This window comes from Eulemur rufifrons, chromosome 30 (genome assembly GCF_041146395.1).
Source record: "Eulemur rufifrons isolate Redbay chromosome 30, OSU_ERuf_1, whole genome shotgun sequence".
Classification (NCBI taxonomy): Eukaryota; Metazoa; Chordata; class Mammalia; order Primates; family Lemuridae; genus Eulemur; species Eulemur rufifrons.
This window is the reverse complement of record NC_091012.1, coordinates 59,373,434-59,393,776: the sequence shown is the minus strand read 5'-3', so window position 1 is coordinate 59,393,776 and position 20,343 is coordinate 59,373,434. Positions and strand designations below refer to the sequence as shown.

The 20,343-nt window shown below is 38.2% G+C and overlaps 1 pseudogene; it reads left to right on the top strand.

Annotated features, from left to right (window-relative positions):
• The first annotated feature begins 12,718 nt into the window (after nt 1-12,718).
• Nucleotides 12,719-12,816, top strand: LOC138379382 (small nucleolar RNA U13; annotated as a pseudogene).
• Nucleotides 12,817-20,343: the final 7,527 nt, after the last annotated feature.

The window sequence follows — 20,343 nt, the reverse complement described above, 5'->3', positions numbered from 1 at the left end:
TTTTTTCATGCAGAAGAGGTGGGCATTCCAGATTGGTATGGCTACACCACCATCCTTAGGGTATGGCTTTGTTGTCATCTCTCAAGATGGCTGCTGGAATACCAGCTAATATGTCAGCTGGGTCTGCTTACCCCCTTGTAAGGAGCTCTCTCCGAAGTTCTAAACAATAACTTCTCCATCATATCTTTGACCAAAAGTGTGAAATATAACATGCCTATCTGCAAGGGAGGCTGGGAAATATTTCCAAAACGTTGGATCTCTGGTAGAAGAAAGAAGGAAAGAAAGAGAGAGACAGAGAGAGAGAGAGAGAAAGGGAGGGAGGGAAGGAGGGAGGGAGGAAGGAAGGAAGGAAGGAAATGTATATTGGGTAAGCAACTTCTCTGCTCTAGTCTGCCCCTTAGATTACGAAAACATCTACATACATCCTCTTTCCCATTTATGGACCACACTTGCCCTCCTCCCAATGTATGTACATAGGTAATAATTTCACCTAATCACTGGATCCAGTAAAAACAATAAAAACTCAGGATTTCTTCATCAAGTTTGGATGTGACAGAGGATAGATACCACAATAAAAACTCTCATTCAAAAAAGGGGAGATGCAAAAGCCTGAACCCTAACAATCATTAAGTCATTCTGAACTGGAATAGTGAGGTTTGCTTTCCTTGGCAGTAAATTCCTCGCCCTGCCCATCTGGTAGCCCTTGAAATCTTTGAAATTGTCCGGGAGGATTTCCCTTGTCCATTACCCTCTGTTTTCTCTGATTCTGTTTTCTCATGGTTTTTCCTCATCCATTGTCCTCCTGGTTACATCTGAGCTGAGCATTATGGATGATGTATTTTCTGGGAGCCACACAGCTTTGGACAGCTTGCTTCCTGTTGGTGCAGGTTCAAGACCCTGGGGATTGCTATGGGGTTTAATAGTCACACACTGTTACAAGAAGGCTTAGGATTTTTCTGGTAATATAGTCTCTCAAAATTTAGTAGATTTACAGTATATTTATTTCTGGTCAATCCATTTATGGGTAACCATAACCAAGGATATTTTCTAGACCAGTGCCACTCAAAGTACCAGGCTTTCATAAGATGAGGTGCTTGCACCAGGATGTAAATCAATATACTGCTCCCTTCACTGAGAAAATCTTAATATAAAAAGTAATTGGACATGACTAATTATCAGAGAAATGCAAATTAAAACCACAATGAGATAAGATACCACCTCACACCCGTTAGAATGACTATGATCAAAAATACAAGAGACAACAAATGTTGGTGAGGGTGTAGAGAAAGGGAACCCTTGAGCAATGTTGGTGGGAATGTAAATTGGTACAGTCATTGTGGAAAACAGTACAGAGGTTCCTCAAAAAAATTAAAAATAGAACTACCTTATGATCCAACAATCCACGTCTGGGTATGTATCCAAAAGAATTGAAATCAGGATCTTGAAGGGATATCTGCTCTCCTGTGTTCATTACAACATTATTCACAATAGTCAAGGTATAGAAACAATTTAAGCATCTGTCAACTGATAAAGAAATTGTGATATGTAGAATAAATAAGTCTAGAGATCTAAGGTACAATGTTAGGACTATAGTTATTGCATTGTGTACTGGAAATTTGCTAAGTGGGTAGATTTTAGGTGTTCTGCCCACAAACAAAAGGGTAACTATGTAGGATGATGGATATGCTAATTTGCTTGACTCTAGTAACCAGTTCACCATATGTAAGTTTATGAAAACATTGTATCGTATACCTTAAATATATACAAATTTAAAAGTCAACTGAACTAAATGGTATGCTTAATGTTGTAAAAGTTGATTTATGTTCTTGTTCAAGCTCCTTATCTCTTTACAGTTCAGTTCCAAAAATTCATGAACTGATAGCCAGTCAGTCAATGGACCATATTTTGAGTATCACTGGTCAAGACAATCTTTCCAAGTCTGAGAATTTGGGGCTTTTATCTGCTTATCTTTGCTCTCCATCCATTCTCTTCTTCTACTTTAACTTAGTGGTCACCACCTTCAGGACTTTTGAAACAATAAGCTATGTTGAGAAGAAAACACTATTAATTTCATCAGAGAATTTGTCCAGCAGAGCATCAATCTTATTCCCTGCTAAGGCTGCAGCTTTGTTCTCACCACTGTCAAGGGCTTCCCGTTGGAGTAAAAGCCTTTAGCTTTTTCATCCCCTAAATGCTCCAAATTACAGGAATTTCGTTAAACTTAAATTCCAGGCCAAAGGCTGAAAGCATCTCTCTTAGTACCTTTATATTTCTTTTTAGTTCTGCAGTCTGACTTCATCACTTTCTTATGGTGCTTTTCTAAAAGCCATGAGAAGGAGCTAGAATAGCCAACTTCCGAAATTTTCTACCATATTTCTTAATGCTACAGCCTAGGCTGACACTTGATTTACACTCCAAGGAATAGCAGGCAAGAGTTTGACCATGGTCACAAGCTTTGCAGACTGAAATGGGTATGTCTTTAATATTCATTTTCCCATCTTTTCAATTCAGCCAATAGTACATTTTAGCTTCTATTACTTGCAGCCCCATTCTTCTGACACCAATTATTGCCAGGAAAATATTCTTAGACATAGATAAAGAACCCATTCTAACTAGTTTAAAATTAAACTTAGTTTTAATAAGGGGTATTAGATAATCCTCAGAATCATTGGGAAACCTGAAGGAACAAACTGCAGACTAAATTTCTAGGAACAACTCCCTAAACCTGACCATATAACTGACATATTAATAAGGGAGCTGTTTTATTGAGAAAGGCCTCAGAACTATGCTGTTTCTGCCATAATTCCAAGACAGCTGCCTCCGTGACTGATCCTAGAAGAAGGAGATGCCTTTGCCAGGATATTTGCAGTAGGTCTAGTCTTCCTACATGTGGCCACTACCACACATAACTCACTTCTTCCTTCTAGGTCTCATGCCTGCAGAACCTTAGCTCCAATGATGAGAAATAAAGATTTTAGCAGGAAGTGTGTTGGGGTAGGTGTTGAGTGAGCCAATCTACAGCATTTGCCATACCTAGTCTTTTCCTTCCATCCTATCTGGGAGGAAGGAGTGTTTCCACCCTTTTTTTTTTTTTTCCTGAGGCAGAGTCTTGCTCTGTCACCCTGCCTAGAGTGCTGTGGCATCAGCCTAGCTCACAGCAACCTCAAACTCCTGGGCTTAAGTGATCCTCCTGCCTCAGCCTCTCGAGGAGCTGGGACTACAGGCATGCGCCACCATGCCCGGCTAATTTTTTCTATATATTTTTAGTTGTCCAGCTAATTTCTTTCTATTTTTTAGTAGAGACGGGGTCTCGCTCTTGCTCAGGCTGGTCTCGAACTCCTGAGCTCAAACGATCCACCTGCCTCAGCCTCCCAGAGTGCTAGGATTACAGGCGTGAGCCACCGTGCCTGACCCTTCTACCCCTTTTAATTCCACGTCTTCCTGAGATTTCAGGACCTGGATCCATCACCTGCTGTTCAATCTATTTTCAATCTCTCCTTCATTATCTGCTTTCCCTCAATCCAAAATCTTTTCTCACCTGTACCTTTATATCAGGATTCTTGCCTTCTCTTTCTCCTTCATTTTATCAACATCAAATTTATAGAAAAGATAATCTATATTAACTATTCAGCCCACAGCAATCTAGACATGTCTGTGCAGTCAAAATTTTCCTGAAAATCTAAATGAAGAGAAAGCCTTGATCTCACCTGACTTAGTCAGAATGTAGATAAAAATAGGAATTTACATAAATTATCAGGACTATGATAACGGCATAGACTTGATGTTCACCTAAGAACAAAGCAAGATCCCCCATAAATTTTAAGCTAACATATACAAAGTGTAATTGGGGCAATATGCAAGGAATCATTTCCTTCTGCCTTGGCCCAGGTTTTCTGGTCTTTAAAAACAAACTTTTCAGTGAACATATCTGGATACACAAATTAAGTCACAGATTAAAATATACTGATAAATTTATAACTATATGGTTTTATCAACTATCTTCTTTTATTCTTTTTTATTTCAAAATATTAAGAGGGGACAAATGTCAGAATTTCTGGATTTTAAACATATGTAAATTATTTATATAACCCTCAAGTATATGGGAAAACATAAATGTAATTTCTAGACCACTTATCCTCACCCTTCCAAAGTATCATATTTCAAGTACTTTGCTGACCAAAGATTCTTTGCTTGACCAAATTATAGTCAGGCTCCTGAACCTTCTCCTAGGCCCATCGTTGAACTTTTGTAAAGTCCAGTTTTAGCAAAGAACCCTGCTAAGTGAGTTTACCGAGAATCACCCTACCTTTGATATCCCATCATTCTCAATATCTGCTCCACCATTCTCTGGGTGATATCTGACCACCCTGGCCTGTCTTTAGAAAGAATTTTGTTAGGTTGATTCAGCCAGAATTCCCCTTTCCCCTGATACTTCTTCTTAGTAATCTTCCATCCACTTACCCCCATCCTGCTCCTTGGCTGTAAATTCCCACTTGCTCACGCTGTATTCAGAGTTGAGCTCAATCTCTCTCTCACACAGCAAAATCCCATTGCAGTGGTCCCTATCTATCACAATGGTCCTAAATAAAGTCTTCCTTACCATGCTTTAACAAGTGTCATTGAATAATTTTTTTCTTTAACACAGGGCTTCCAGAGACAAACTGTAAATATTCCCTGCATAAAAAATTAGAAAGCTTCTGTTTGTAAACTACTGAATACCACAAGGGCCATGTGATCAGCTGCTTCTGAAATATAATCACTACTAGCACAGTACAATGATTGATAGGACAATCCATCCTAAACTCTGCAACCTAGATAATTAGCCTGAAGTAGAATCCTGGCTAAAATGTGAAACTTTTTATTGACATTGTTTGAATCAAAAGGAAAAAAAAAATACAGATAAGCATCCACATTAAGATCTACTAAACTGATATTTATTTATTAAGTAAAACTTACTTTCTTGAATTATCCATTTGTTGTCACAATTTGTTATTAGTAGGAAGCCTAGCCATGTAATAGCTTTCTTCCACCTTAGAGTAAGAAGATATAACTCTCCCAAAAGTGCACCAAGAGGACTTACTTAATATAACTAAATGGGAAAATAGACTGGTATATGTCAAAATAACTTCATAAATATGGGGGAAATTTTCATTGACATCATATATTGTATTCTGATGAGAACTCTACTTTTAAGCTTTTAGGACTAGAAACGGTTTGCTCGATTTAACTGCATCAATACCACCATGCAACATATGAAATACCCCAGTTTAAAATTCTTTAAGGCATGTTGTTCTATGTTTAAAGTTCCCCAATTTACTGATTCTTCTACATGTTCAGCTATTCCAATGAAGAGGGAAAACCACTTTTGGCTGTTGATCAATAGATCAACACAAAATAAGATTTCTATTATTGCAGATGTCAATAAGCATGATGAAGATAATCACACTTTTTTCTTTTTGGTTAATGAGGTTTTTTTATAAAAAGCTTTATTGAAGAAATAATTGTGCATCTTTAAAGTACACAATTTGTTAAGCTTTGAAATATGTATACATATGTGAAACCAACCCCACAATCAGAATGGTGACCAAAGCCATCACCCTCAAAGTCTTCTTTTGCCCCTTGGCAATTCTTTCTTCCTATCCCTCCTCTCTCTTCTCTTTCCCAAACAACCACTGATTTGCTTTATATCAATATATTAATTTATATTTTCTTAAGTTTTGTGTAAATGGAATCATATGGTATGTGCTCTTTATTGGCAGGCTTTTTTCACTTGGCAAAATTATTTTTAGATTCATCCATGTTGCTTCATGTATTAACAGTTCATTCCTTTTTATTGATGAGTAGTATTCCATGGTATGAATGTAGCACAACTTGTTCATCCATTCACCTGTTTATGAACATCTGGGTTGTTTCTGCTTTTAACTACTACAGATAAAGTTGATATAAACATTCACGTACAAGTTTTTGTATGGATATATGCTTCTTCGTTCTTGGGTAAATACCTAGAAATGGAATGGCTAAATAATATGGTAGCTGTGCATTTAACTTTTTAAGGAACTGCTAAACTAATTCCAAAGTGGCTATGCCATTTTACTATTCCTACCAGCAAGCTATAAGAATTCCAGTTTCTTCACATTCTTGCCAATACATTTCATTTAAATAGCTATGTAGTGACATTCCATTGTGGTTTCAATTTGCAATATCCTTAATAAGTAATGATGTTGAGCATCTTTTCATGTGATTTTTTTTTTTGTGATCCATGTATTTTCTTTGGTAAAATGTCTAGTCAAATTTTTTGCTCACTTTTTTATTGAGTGGTTGTTTCTTAAGTTTTCACTGTTCTTTATATATCTTGTATACAACTCTTTTATGACATATATTGCCTTATGATATATATTTGCCTTGCAAATATTTTCTCCCAGTCTGTAGCTTATCTTTTCAGACTCCTAACAGTGTCTTTTGAAAAGCAAAAGTTTTTATTTTTCACAAAGTCTTTTATCACACTTTTTCTTTTATGGGTTGTCCTTATGGTGTTGTATCTAAAAGAATGCTCCCCAGCCCAAAGTCACAAAGATTTTCTCCTATGTTTTCTTCAAAAAACTACATAGTTTTAGGTCTGCATTTAAGTCTGTAATCCATTTTGAGTTAATTTTGTGTATATATGGTGTGAAGTTTTTGTTTGTTTGCTGGAACTTTTTATATATGGATGGCCACATGTTTCAGCATTGCTTGTTTCCTTTGTACCTTTGTCAAAAATCAGTTGGCCATATATGTGAGTCTATTTTTGAACCCTGTTCTGGTTCACTGATCTTTTTGTCTATCTTAATGCCAATACCCATTGTCTAGATTACTGTAGCTTTACAGCAAGACTTGCAATCAGGTAGTATTAACCCTCAAATTAGTTCTTTTTCAGGCTGGTTTTACCTATTCTAGGTCCTTTGCACTTCCATCTGCATTTTGGAATCAACTTATAAATTTCTTTAAAAACACAAAGTCGGATTTTAACTGAAATCATATTGAACCTATAGAACTATTTTCAGAGAATTGGCCTCTTAACAATATTGAGTCTTCCAACACGTGAGCAAAGTATATTGCTCCATTTATTTAGGTCTTCTTTCATTTCTCTCAGCAATGTTTTATAGTTTTCAGTGTACAGGTCTTGTACATATTTTGTAAGCTTTATTCCTAAGTATTTATCTCTAAGTATCCCTAGGTGTTTTTGATTCCTAGGTGCTATTTATAAATGGCATTGTTTTTGAAATTTCAATTCTTGATTATTTGCTGCTCATATATATTGCAATTTTTTTGCATATTGATCTTATACCCCACATCTTGATTAACTCACATATTAGTTCTAGTAATTTCTTAGTGGAGTCCATCAAATTTTCTACATAGATATTCATTTTGTCTTAGAATAAAGATAATTTCATTTTTTCCTTTCAAATATGAATGCCTTTATTTCCTTTTCATGCCTGATTGCACTGGCCAGACCTCTAGTAGAATGTTGAATAAGAGTGGTAAGAGTGGGCACTCTTGTCTTATTGCAGATCTTAGGAAGTGTATTAGTTCATTACGTGCTGTTAGAACACCACAGAACAGGTAAATTATAATGAACAGAAATTTATTGGCTCATAGTTCTGGAGCCTGAAAAGTCCAAAATTGAGAGGCCAGCATCTGGCAAAGGCCTTCTTGATGAGTCCTCCCATGGCAGAAAGACAAAGAGAGGGGAAGAAATAGCAAGAGATTGAACTTGCAACCTTGGGCCGTTTAGTAATTGGCATTAATCCATTCATCAGAATGGAGTCCTCATGATCTAAACACTTCTCATTAGGCTCCACCTCCCAACACTGTTGCATTGCAGATTAAGTTCCCAACATATACTTTTTGGGAAGCACGTTCAAACTATAGCATAGTGAAAACATTCCGCCTTTCACCATTAAATATGATGCTACCTACATATTTTTCATAGTTGCTTTTTATCTGGTGGGAAGTTTCCTTTAACTCCTATTTTGCTGAGAGTTTTTCTGAGGAATAAATTTTGGATTTTGTCGCGTGACTTTTCTGCTTCTTTCGAAATCATGTGTGTCTTAATTTGTTAGTATAATGAGTTACTTTGATGTTTTTGAATATTACATCAACTCTGTATTCCTGGGATGAGTCCAGCTTTGTTGTGGTATAGTAGCCTTTTTATATATTGTTGGATTTGATTTGCTAAAGTATTGTTTAAAATTCTTGCCTCTACATTCATGGGGGATATTGGCCAGTGGTTTTCTTTTTCTTTTTTGTAATGTCTTTATTTGGTTTTGGTATCAAAGTAATGCTGGCCTCATAGAATGAGTTGAGAACAGGTCCTTCCTCTTCTACTTTCTGGAAGAGTTTGTGTAGAACTAGTATTATTTCTTCCCTGAATGTTTGGTAGAATTTACCAGTAATCATGTTTTCATATAAAAATTAAAAATAGGCCTGGCCTGGTAGCTCACACCTGTAATCCTAGCACTCTGGGAGGCTGACGCAGGCCGACTGCTTTGAGCTCAGGAGTTCGAGAACAGCCTGAGCAAGAGGAAGACCCCATCTCTACTAAAAATAGAAAAAGAAGCTGGTCGTGTTGGCACGTGCACCTATGGTCCCAGCTACTCGACAGGCTGAGGCAGGAGGATCACTTGAGCCCAGAAGTCTGAGGTTGCTGTAAGCTAGGCCAACACCATATCACTATAGCCGAAGCAACAGAGTGAGATTCTGTCTCCAAAAAAAAAAAAAAAAAAAACCAAATTAAAGCCTTTTGTGATTTGATTGATGTTTAAATATAGCTATAACTTTCCTAAAATCTATCATTTATGATCATTGGTTTTTACTGTGTTCAATTTGGCAGAATGCAATTCCTCTCTATCCATATACGTTTTTAATAGCTGTATTGAGATAAAATACATACAGCATAAAATTCATCCATTGAAAATATATAGTTCAGTGTTTTGTAGTATATCCACAGAGTTGTACAAGCCTCACCATAATCTAATTTTAGAACATTTTCATTGCCTCCAGAAGAAACTTCATATCTTTCAGCAGTCACTCCTCATTAATCCCTTCCCAATTCCTGGCAACCACTAATCTACTTTCTGTCTTTATGAATTTGCCTGTTCTGGATATTTCATATAAATGCATACATGGAATTATATACATGGTCTTTTGTGACTGGCTTCTTTCGCTTAGTATAATATTTTCAAGGCTAATCCATGTTGTAGTATCTATTAGTACTAATACCATTTTATTGTCTAATAGTATCCCACTATAAGGACCACATACACTTTCTTTTTTTTTTTTTTTTTTTTGAGACAGAGTCTCACTCTGTTGCCCAGGCTAGAGTGAGTGCCGTGGCGTCAGCCTAGCTCACAGCAACCTCAAACTCCTGGGCTCAAGCAATCCTCCTGTCTCAGCCTCCCGGGTAGCTGGGACTACAGGCATGCACCACCATGCCCGGCTAATTTTTTCTATATATATTTTTAGCTGTCCATATAATTTCTTTCTATTTTTAGTAGAGATGGGGTCTCGCTCTTGCTCAGGCTGGTCTCGAACTCCTGAGCTCAAACGATCCGCCCACCTCGGCCTCCCAGAGAGCTAGGATTACAGGCATGAGCCACCGCGCCCGGCCCACATACACTTTCAACTTATATTAGATATACTTATGCTTATAGGAAAAGCTAAAATTTTCAGTTAAAAAAGTCTGCAGTTTCCAGTCAAGATGGTGGGTTAATAAGGATACTAGGAGCCCAATCATATTAATAATGGTGAATAAAATCTATTCTTTTTAAGTTATTAATAATATAACACATTAAAGTGATGGTTGCACAACTCTGTGAATATACTAAAAGCCATTGAATTGTAACTTTAACTATGAATTATATGATATATGAATCATATCTCAGTAAATTTGTTTTTTTTTTTTTTTTTTTTGAGACAGAGTCTCACTCTGTTGCCCAGGCTAGAGTGAAGGCCGTGGCGTTAGCCTAGCTCACAGCAACCTCAAACTCCTGAGCTCAAGCGATCCTCCTGTCTCAGCCTCCCGAGTAGCTGGGACTACAGGCATGCACCACCATGCCCGGCTAATTTTTTCTATATATATATTTTTAGCTGTCCATATAATTTCTTTCTATTTTTAGTAGAGATGGGGTCTCGCTCTTGCTCAGGCTGGTCTCGAACTCCTGAGCTCAAACGATCCGCCCACCTCGGCCTCCCAGAGTGCTAGGATTACAGGCGTGAGCCACCTCGCCCGGCCAGTAAATTTGTTTTTTAAAAAAAGGTATCACAGATAAAAATTTGCTCACCAGAAAGGGAATGGAAACAGATAGTAATGAGTAAGAAGCTGAAGTCACAGACTTATTAGATTTTGGGACCAGAAACATGATATAGTGTCAGAAAGTCAACCCAAGTAGGACAAAGTTGTTTTTTTTTTTTGACAAAGTTTTAAAGCATCTGCTCATGAAAGTCTCATTGGAGACTCATTGGAGACTCAGTGGAGGCTCATTGGAGTCTAGTTCCCTGCATGAAACAAGGAGTGGGAGTGGGAGGATTGACTTGGGCTTTCTTCTCTTCTCTGACAAATCTCCCACTGGTCAGGGATATAGCCAATAACTAGTTGCCTGTCTGAGGTGGCAGAAAAAATAGTGACAACTCTACAGCAGGGAACACAGTCAAGCCATGCATTGCAGTGGAACTGATATTCCTATAGAAAAAGAGCTGTGAGTTTCCATAGATAAGAGTTGGGTCTAAATTGGGGACCCTGGGAGCCTGATGGCAGCAACTTCAGAACTGCAAATGTAGAGTGATAAGCATGAGAAAGGGAAAAAAAGATATCCCCACTCAAGAAGAGATTGCAGAGTGAAATGTCTAGCACTTGAAAAAAAAAAAACTATGCTGTGAAAAATAGTTAATGAACTCAATAAGTGGGAGGATTCAACTGCCAAATAAATGGAAATAAGAGAGTATTCTGAAAAGATGTTAAAGATCTTCAAAGAGATACAGAGTGGAATAACATTCATATAAAAGTGCAGCAAGTTTTGAAATATAATTGCTCAGAAGTGAATCAAGAATACGAATCAAGATGAGGTAAACTATAAAGTGAGTACAGTGAATGAGAATAATCAAAAAGGAAGATAGAGATAAAAAATTTACCCCAATATGCATCATGAAAGCTATACATACAAAAAATAGATAACAGAGCTCTAATATAAGTCTAATAGTAGTGTGCTAATTTTCTGCAGCTGCTGTAATAAATTACCATAGACTTGGTGGTTTATAACAACAGAAACTTATTCTCTCCCAGTTCTGGAGCCTAGAAGCCGAAATCGAGGTATGGGTAATGTCGTACCCCTCAAAAGGTTCTAGGAGAGAATCTTGCTTTGCCTCTTCTAGTTTCTGGTGGCTTCCAGCTTCCTTGGTTTATGGCTGCATAGCTCTAATGTCTTCTTCTGTTTTCATCTGGCCTTTTCCTTTTCTTCCTATGTCTCTCCTATGTGTGTCTCTTATAAAGCCAATTGTCATTGGATTTAGGGTACATCCAGATAATCCAGGATAATCTTCAAAGACCTTTTTATCCAAATAAGTTCTCATTCATGGGTTCTGGGGATTAGGACAAGGACACATCTCTTTTGATGCCACCATTCAACTCACTACGAGGAGAAACTAAAAGGAATAGCAGAGAAGCAATATTTTAAAAAATGATGACTAAACATTTTCCAGAATTGAAGAAAGACAAGAATCTTCATATTGAAAGTACAACCAAGAGGCAAAACGGATAAGTAAAAATGATTCCACATGTAGACACATCATAGTAAAAATGAGGGACATTTAAGAGATTAATCTTAAAAGCTACCAGAAAGAAATGCCAGACTGCCTACAAAGAAATGATTAGATATCAAATCTTTATCAGCTATGCTAAATATCAGGAGACAGTGAGATAATATCTTCAAAAATATGAGTGAAAAGAACTACCAACATATTAATAGAATTCTATCTTCAGTTTAACTATCATTCAAAGGTGAAGATTAATTAAAAATTTTTCAGGCATACAAATATAAAAGAATAGATTGTGCACAAATACTTGATTTAAAAATCATTAAAGCAGGTACTTTAGCCAGAAGCAAAATAAACCCTCAATTAGGAAGTAAGTTGGAAAAAGAAATGTGAGATGGAAGAAAGTTGAGATGAAAGAGAAAAGAAATCAGAAAATGTGCTGCTAAATCTAATTACCTAATTACTGGAAATAACTAATTTTTTTGTGATTAAATAAAAGGTTGGTGGAGAAAAGACATAGGATGGATAAAAGAAAGGTGGGAGGAAAGAAACATCTGGACCATAAAAGAGGGGGAGAGAGAATGGAGGAAGGTGGGGGAAAAAGAAACTTCTCTTTGAAAACAACATAAAAAAATGCCCTACAAATGTGAAAACGTTTTGGTCCAGCCATTCCACTTTTGGAATTTATCCTAGGAAAATAATTAAGGACATATGTAAAAACTTAGTTCCACAATGATGGCCATTATCGGACAAAGATCTAACAGAGGATTTAATAAATAAATTATGGAATATCAAAACACTTTATATAACACTTAATGTTCTATATAAATATTTGACATATGAAGACTTTTTAATACATTGTTAAGTATCAGAAGACTGGTCATAAAACAGTATTGACCATATGATGCCATTTAAAAAAAATACATGCATGATCCTTTTGTAGTTCATAAGCATGATAATTGGATTTTCATGCTCCCATGTGAGATATGCCTCCTACAAACCTTGTTACAGCATACTACCAGTCTGACATGGAAAAAATATACATGCATGTATGCATTGTAAAATATCTGGACGTTTCTATGCCAATGAAGTTAATATGGTTATCTCTGAATGGTCAGATTGTTTTATAAAGGTTCACCATTAAGCTTATCAATCTGTATTTCTATTTTTCTACAATAATATATTGCTTTTGTAATAATATTTATTGGGGGGCAATTCTTTTTTTTTTTTTTTTTTTTTCTTTTTTTTTTTTTGTTGAGACAGAGTCTCACTTTGTTGCCCAGGCTAGAGTGAGTGCCGTGGCGTCAGCTTAGCTCACAGCAACCTCAGACTCCTCGGCTTAAGCGATCCTACTGCCTCAGCCTCCCGAGTAGCTGGGACTACAGGCATGCGCCACTATGCCCGGCTAATTTTTTCTATATAGATTTTTTTAGTTGTCCATATAATGTCTTTCTATTTTTAATAGAGACGGGGTCTCGCTCAGGCTGGTCTCGAACTCCTGACCTTGAGCAATCCACCCGCCTCGGCCTCCCAGAGTGCTAGGATTACAGGCGTGAGCCACCGCGCCCGGCCTATTGGGGGGCAATTCTTAGAGGAAAGGGGGTTATATTAGTTTTTTAATGCTCTGTAGCAAAATACCACAAATTTAGCAGCTTAACAAAAATATCCATTTATTCCCATGCATCAGGAGTCTGGGCATGGATTAGCTGAGTTCTCTGATTATCACTTCACTAGGCTGAAATCAAAGTGTTGGCCAAGGCTGAGGTCTCATTTGAAGCTCTGGGCTCTCTTCCAAGATTACGTGGTTATAGGTAGAATTCATTTCCTTGCAATCATTGAACTCATGGTGGCTGTCTTCAAGGCCAACAGAAGCATGTTCGCTGTTGCTGCTTGTGTCCTTTAAGGGCTAAGCTGATTAGATCAGGGCTACCCAGGATAATCACCCTTTTGTTTAACTCAAAGTAACCAATTAGGGGCCTTAATTCCTTTTGCCATCATACTCACAGAGCCCACCCATAATCAAGGGGAGAGTATTTGATCCCCTAAGATTCTGTGCCCTTATTTCCTAACAGTGGATAATGGGAAAAAATGTTGGTTCTCTTTCATAGTTCATTACTTAAAATGTGCTTCAGTAATCAACCTCTAGGAAAACCTTTTCTGATTCCATAATTCTACTTACCAGTTTCATATAAAGAATCTGGCTATTTCAATACAAGCATGGTATTTATTCATTCCTTTAGTTATTTATTTTTGCAGTCTGAAAGCTGAATTGCCAAAAGAAATAAATCAAATATAGCCTTTTAAAAATTGGGCCTATTATGCTAAGCTGATGTATTCTCACAGAGGAAAAGAGCAAAGCACTTGAAACTAATAGAATTGGCTGCACACTTGGATTTTTAAAAGACCCTGGACCATTTCCTGGCTGACCTCTCCTATAGCAGTAAATTATAGTGGCATCTGAGTAATGCAGACTCACATCTTTGACATGTATTAGTCACAATCATAATGTTTCACATAGTATGTATTATAATTTTATTCAGCTTAAAATGTGCAGAACACATACACAGAAATGAAATTTAATATTAGATTGTTCTTTCAGAATTGATTGGGGTAGTAGAAGGTAACAAAAGTGTTCCCTAGGAGCAATAACATTGCCTGGTTTATGAACACTAGCATTAGTCAGCAGAATCAGACAAAGCAGACTTAACAAAATTTAAGCTGACAGGCATGCCATATAGTTGAACACCATCTTATTAGGACCAAGAAAACAAAAAGCCCACCTAATCATCCCTCTATCCTAGGTAGTTATTATTTGAGACTTTTGTTTTGTTTTCTTTCTTCACTAGTACCTTGCAATCTGAAACTGAGAACTCAATTATCTCTTAGACTCTGTGAATGATCAAAGAAATCTAGCAGTGCTTTGAAATTACTTATCCAGTCATCAACAGAAATTATTAGGCTGCTTATACCTTTAGTTTATCATTGTTAGGGGAAAGTGCCTGGTGAAATCTTGTGTTATATTTACAAAGTTGGTTTGCTATCCTGTGGATAGGGATGCTTATGTGTATTATGTGCAAATCATGGTGGTCATGTCCCCTGAATGAAGTAATAAGCTAGGGACTGAAGTCACAAAAATAATTAAACCAGGATTTCTGCATTAGAGAAGTTTATAGTCTAGCAGGGAAGACAGATATATAACAAATTACCATATAAAATGTATAATTCAGACATATACAAAGTACTATGGAAAAACAAAAGAAGTGATTATGATGAAACAAAGAAAAAGATAATGAAAGTAGAAGGAAGTCAAAGGAGGTGACTTTTGAAGAGGGTCAACGGATTACCCTGAAGAGGAGAGAAGGGGAACAGCTTTAGTGAAATGTATGCAAACCATTTTTACATTACAAAAAACATGTACATTTTCTTTCATTGTCATTAGAAAAATATATACATTTTCTTTGGGCCCTTGAGATAAAGTAATGAATTTGGTTTCCCACATCAGCGGGTCCATAGCACGATGCTTTTACATCTTTTTTTGTGTGTGTATGAGACAAAGTATTGCTCTGTTGCCCGGGCTAGAGTGCCCTGGCGTCAGCCTAGCTCACAGCAACCTCAAACTCCTGGGCTCAAGGGATCCTCCTGACTCTCAGCCTTCTGAGTAGCTGGGACTACAGGCATGCGCCACCATGCCCGGATAATTTTTTCTATATATATTTTTAGTTGTCCAGCTAATTTCTTTCTATTTTTTTTAGTAGAGATGGGTCTCACTCCTGCTCAGAGCTGTTCTTGAACTCCTGACCTCAAGCGATCTGCCCGCCTCAGCCTCCCAGAGTGCTAGGATTATAGGCGCCTGGCCTAAAGTGATTCCTAGAATTTTAAGTAAAAGGCAGATTCACACAATAGTAACAGCATGTTGCGGTTTTCAGGTGTAGGGGAGGAAAACCTTTTCCTCTACCTCGTTGGTTTCTGTACCTGGGGCATGTGAATTAAAATGACAAAAGGTAGATTAGCCAGAGGAGAGGGGGAAAACAGTTTATTTTCAGCACACAACTGTAATAAAGCACACTGTGGGAGTGCTCAGAGATGAATAACTCAAAGGGGTGGTTAGAATTTGTGGCTTATAAACACAACTTAGTAGGGGAAAGGGAGGAGAGAAAAGGCTTTTATGGGAAGAACAAAAATAGATTTTTTAAGGAAAGATAAATAGGATTCTGGGGGGGGAAAGGAGACAAAAAAAGTTTGTGATAATGCTTGTTTATGCCACCAAGTGGTCTTTCTGTCTACTTCATGGCCATAAAACTACACCAGCAAGGGGATTTATGGCAAGTTTAATTTTAGTCTCTCTCCTTGCAATAGAAATCACCCCAAAGAGGGAATTTATGGCAGTCTTCGTTTCTCAGAAGTTTCTGCTTTTCATCAGATAAGGGAAGCTCCAAAAAGGCGTCTTTCTGCATCTATTGAATCTCAAATGTCTTCAGCATAAAATAATCTTTATACCAACTCTGGGGTTCTGAGTGGAAGCTATTTTGAAATGGAGTGTGTTCAGGTATTAAAAGTCACAGCACTATCAATTATACCTCAATAAAGCAGGGGTAGGGGGAAGTCAGAGCAGGTATTTTTGCTCTAAAGGATTTGGGCAAACAGAGCAAAGATATATACAAATCATTAGGCAAGGCACGTTATATATCAAATACTAGTGAGAACTGAAATCAACATTATTTCCTGTCTCTCTGTTAAATAATACTGACATCAGGCACGCTTTCCTATCCTTAAACCAGGCATAAAAATTTAGCTATTCACTTCAAGAAATACTTGCTCTTGGAAGATAAGCCAACTAAAATAACCTGATCATTAAGATTCATTTCAAAATCCTCATTTTTGCTGTGTTCACCAAGCCCAAGCTATGATATCATAAACTCTATCTAATCTATATCAGGTCCCTGCCTTAAAAACACCTTGAAATCACACATTCCTGGCCCGGCGCGGTGGCTCACGCCTGTAATCCTAGCACTCTGGGAGGCCGAGGTGGGCGGATCGTTTGAGCTCAGGAGTTCGAGACCAGCCTGAGCAAGAGCGAGACCCCATCTCTACTAAAAATAGAAAGAAATTATATGGACAGCTAAAAATATATATATAGAAAAAATTAGCCGGGCATGGTGGCGCATGCCTGTAGTCCCAGCTACTCGGGAGGCTGAGACAGGAGGATCGCTTGAGCTCAGGAGTTTGAGGTTGCTGTGAGCTAGGCTAACGCCACGGCACTCACTCTAGCCTGGGCAACAGAGTGAGACTCTGTCTCAAAAAAAAAAAAAAAAAAAAAGAAATCACACATTCCTGTTTCTAAAATCCCAAAATACCCTATAAATACCCTTTCCTAATTTCTCCTTTTTGAGATAGTACTAAGACTCTCATGGTGGTGTTCTCTCTAAACACAGTATGTTAGATCCGGTTCCCGTCAGTCCCAGGAACAGATAGGCAGAGTCACCAAGGCTGCAACAGACAAAGGAGTTTATTTACTAGCCCCGGGCCAGGGTCCAAATTCCAGAGCACCAACGCAGTGGCCTCTCCAGGAACTAGGACCCCGCCCTGGGGTAAAGATTAGGCTTTTATACTTTTCTGTATGCTAGTTTTCACACGACACATTATTCTGCACATAACACGTTAGTCTGCACATGACATACCAGTCTGTACACGACACACTAGTCTGCACACGACACACTAGTCTGCACTTTATCCCCCTTCAGTTTTTTTTTTTTTTTTTTTTTTTTGAGACAGAGTCTCACTCTGTTGCCCAGGCTAGAGTGAGTGCCGTGGCGTCAGCCTAGCTCACAGCAACCTCAAACTCCTGAGCTCAAGCGATCCTCCTGTCTCAGCCTCCCGAGTAGCTGGGACTACAGGCATGCACCACCATGCCCGGCTAATTTTTTTTCTATATATATTTTTAGCTGTCCATATAATTTCTTTCTATTTTTAGTAGAGATGGGGTCTCGCTCTTGCTCAGGCTGGTCTCGAACTCCTGAGCTCAAACGATCCGCCCACCTCGGCCTCCCAGAGTGCTAGGATTACAGGCGTGAGCCACCGCGCCCGGCCTCCCTTCAGTTTATTTGTTCCTTTTGTTTAGAAGTGGCTGATCGCGTTGGCTTTAGGTTTGTTGACTCTAAGTTTCGGACTTTTTGCACTGGCGCCAGTTGTAGTTAACATCATCCAGGGGAAGAGGAGGGTCTCCGACGGGGGAGGGGGAGCTGTTGTTGCATACCTTCTAGTTTTTGTTACAAGCTATACTGGGAACACATGCCCTGCACAAGCTATTCATGCGCTGATCATGTCTTGCTCTTCTTATTTACTTAGTTGGTTGGAGGGCACCTGGATTCTCCAGTCCTTTATCAGAAAGCAACTTGCAGTTACCTCCCCGGGGCTTTGTTTTCCTTTACTTTAGTGAAGCCTGCCATGGCTCCACTTACGCTAAGCACCAAGCCAGCAAGCCATATATACACAAGCAGAACTAGGCTTCTCACATCGAGGAAGCCTAGCCTATCATGGAGTTACCTTTGCTCTTATCCCTGTTTTTCATTCTGATTAACTATATTTATTAAACAACTAAAAGCAAGCATAGTCACAGAAGCGAATAGCATCAGTTAGAATCAAAGAGAGCACACATTTTCCTACTATCAATTCCTGTTCTTCAAGTAAGTCTAATAAACTTAGCTTTACTTGAGCCACAAGTTTTTCTGGTATCTGTAAAAACTGAGAAACACTGAAAAATAAGCAAAAGATTGCTAACTGTCCTTTCAATAGAATGCTAGATGTTGTCCAGGAAACCTTTAGAGATTATCTGCTTCTATTAAAACCTATGCTTTTTGCACTCTTTGTGCTGTTTTACAATTCTGTATGGCTAAAAAACTAATAATTATGCACATTATTTTCATCCATAGAGATGCAAATGAACTTTTTTTCTGGTTGGGGATACAACTGGTTGAAGAAGAAATGATTCCAAATATTATGTTTTATTTCCTTGTGGGTATTGATCAGTTTTGCATCTATTAGGAAATTCATTTGATAACCTATATAAATGTCTGTTCTTTGAATTCTCCTTTGAACCAGTCCTATTTATCTTTCCTAAAAAAACCTATTTTTGTTCTTCCCATAAAAGCCTTTTCTCTCCTCCCTTTCCCCTACTAAGTTGTGTATATAAGCCACAAATTCTAACCACCCCTTTGAGTTATTCATCTCTGAGCACTCCCACAAGTATAGCTGTGTGCAGAAAATAAACTGTTTCCCCCCCTCTCTGGCTAATCTACCTTTTGTCATTTTAATTCACATGCCCCAGGTACAGAAACCAACGAGGTAGAGGAAAAGGTTTTCCTCCCCTACACCTGAAAACCGCAACATGCTGTTACTATTGTGTGAATCTGCCTTTTACTTAAAATTCTAGGAATCACTTTAGGCCAGGCGCCTATAATCCTAGCACTCTGGGAGGCTGAGGCGGGCAGATCGCTTGAGGTCAGGAGTTCAAGAACAGCTCTGAGCAGGAGTGAGACCCATCTCTACTAAAAAAAAAGAAAGAAATTAGCTGGACAACTAAAAATATATATAGAAAAATCCGGGCATGGTGGCGCATGCCTGTAGTCCCAGCTACTCAGGAGGCTGAGAATCAGGAGGATCGCTTGAGCCCAGGAGTTTGAGGTTGCTGTGAGTTAGGCTGACCTTCTTTTTTTATACCAAATTTTTGAAATCCAATGTGTATTTTACACTTTCATCACATCTCAATTCATACTATTTATAGTCACATTTCATGTACTCAATAGCCACATTTATCTGGTGGCTATAATAGTGGACAGTGCAGGACTAACCCTTTCATGTAGAAGTCATAAAGGAGCATTTGGTTGAATATTTGATATATTTCCTTTATTTACCTTCTCATTTCTTTTTTTTTTTTTTTTTTTTTTTTGAGACAGAGTCTCTCTTTGTTGCCCGGGCTAGAGTGAGTGCCGTGGCGTCAGCCTAGCTCACAGCAACCTCAAACTCCTGGGCTTAAGCGATCCTACCGCCTCAGCCTCCCGAGTAGCTGGGACTACAGGCATGCGCCACCATGCCCGGATAATTTTTTCTATATATATTTTAGTTGGCCAGATAATTTCTTTCTATTTTTAGTAGAGACGGGGTCTTGCTCTTGCTCAGGCTGGTCTCGAACTCCTGACCTTGAGCAATCCACCCGCCTCGGCCTCCCAGAGTGCTAGGATTACAGGCGTGAGCCACCGCGCCCGGCCTACTTACCTTCTCATTTCTTCTTTCAGATAAGTCTTTTTAATAAGATTAGCATTTGGGAATCCAAGTGTGTTTAAGCACAGACATTACCAACCTCCAAGCATGAGGCTGAACTATGCCGACCAACAGCAACCTGTGATTCCTTTTCTTTCCATAAGAAGTGGAGAAACATCTACATTCAGTAAAAGTAAGAGATGAGAAACCATTGCACTGGTTCCTGATGGTTGACTGCACAGATAACATTTGCCCCATCCTCTCATGGTCCTGCCTCTGAGACTGGCTTTAATGCAAGGA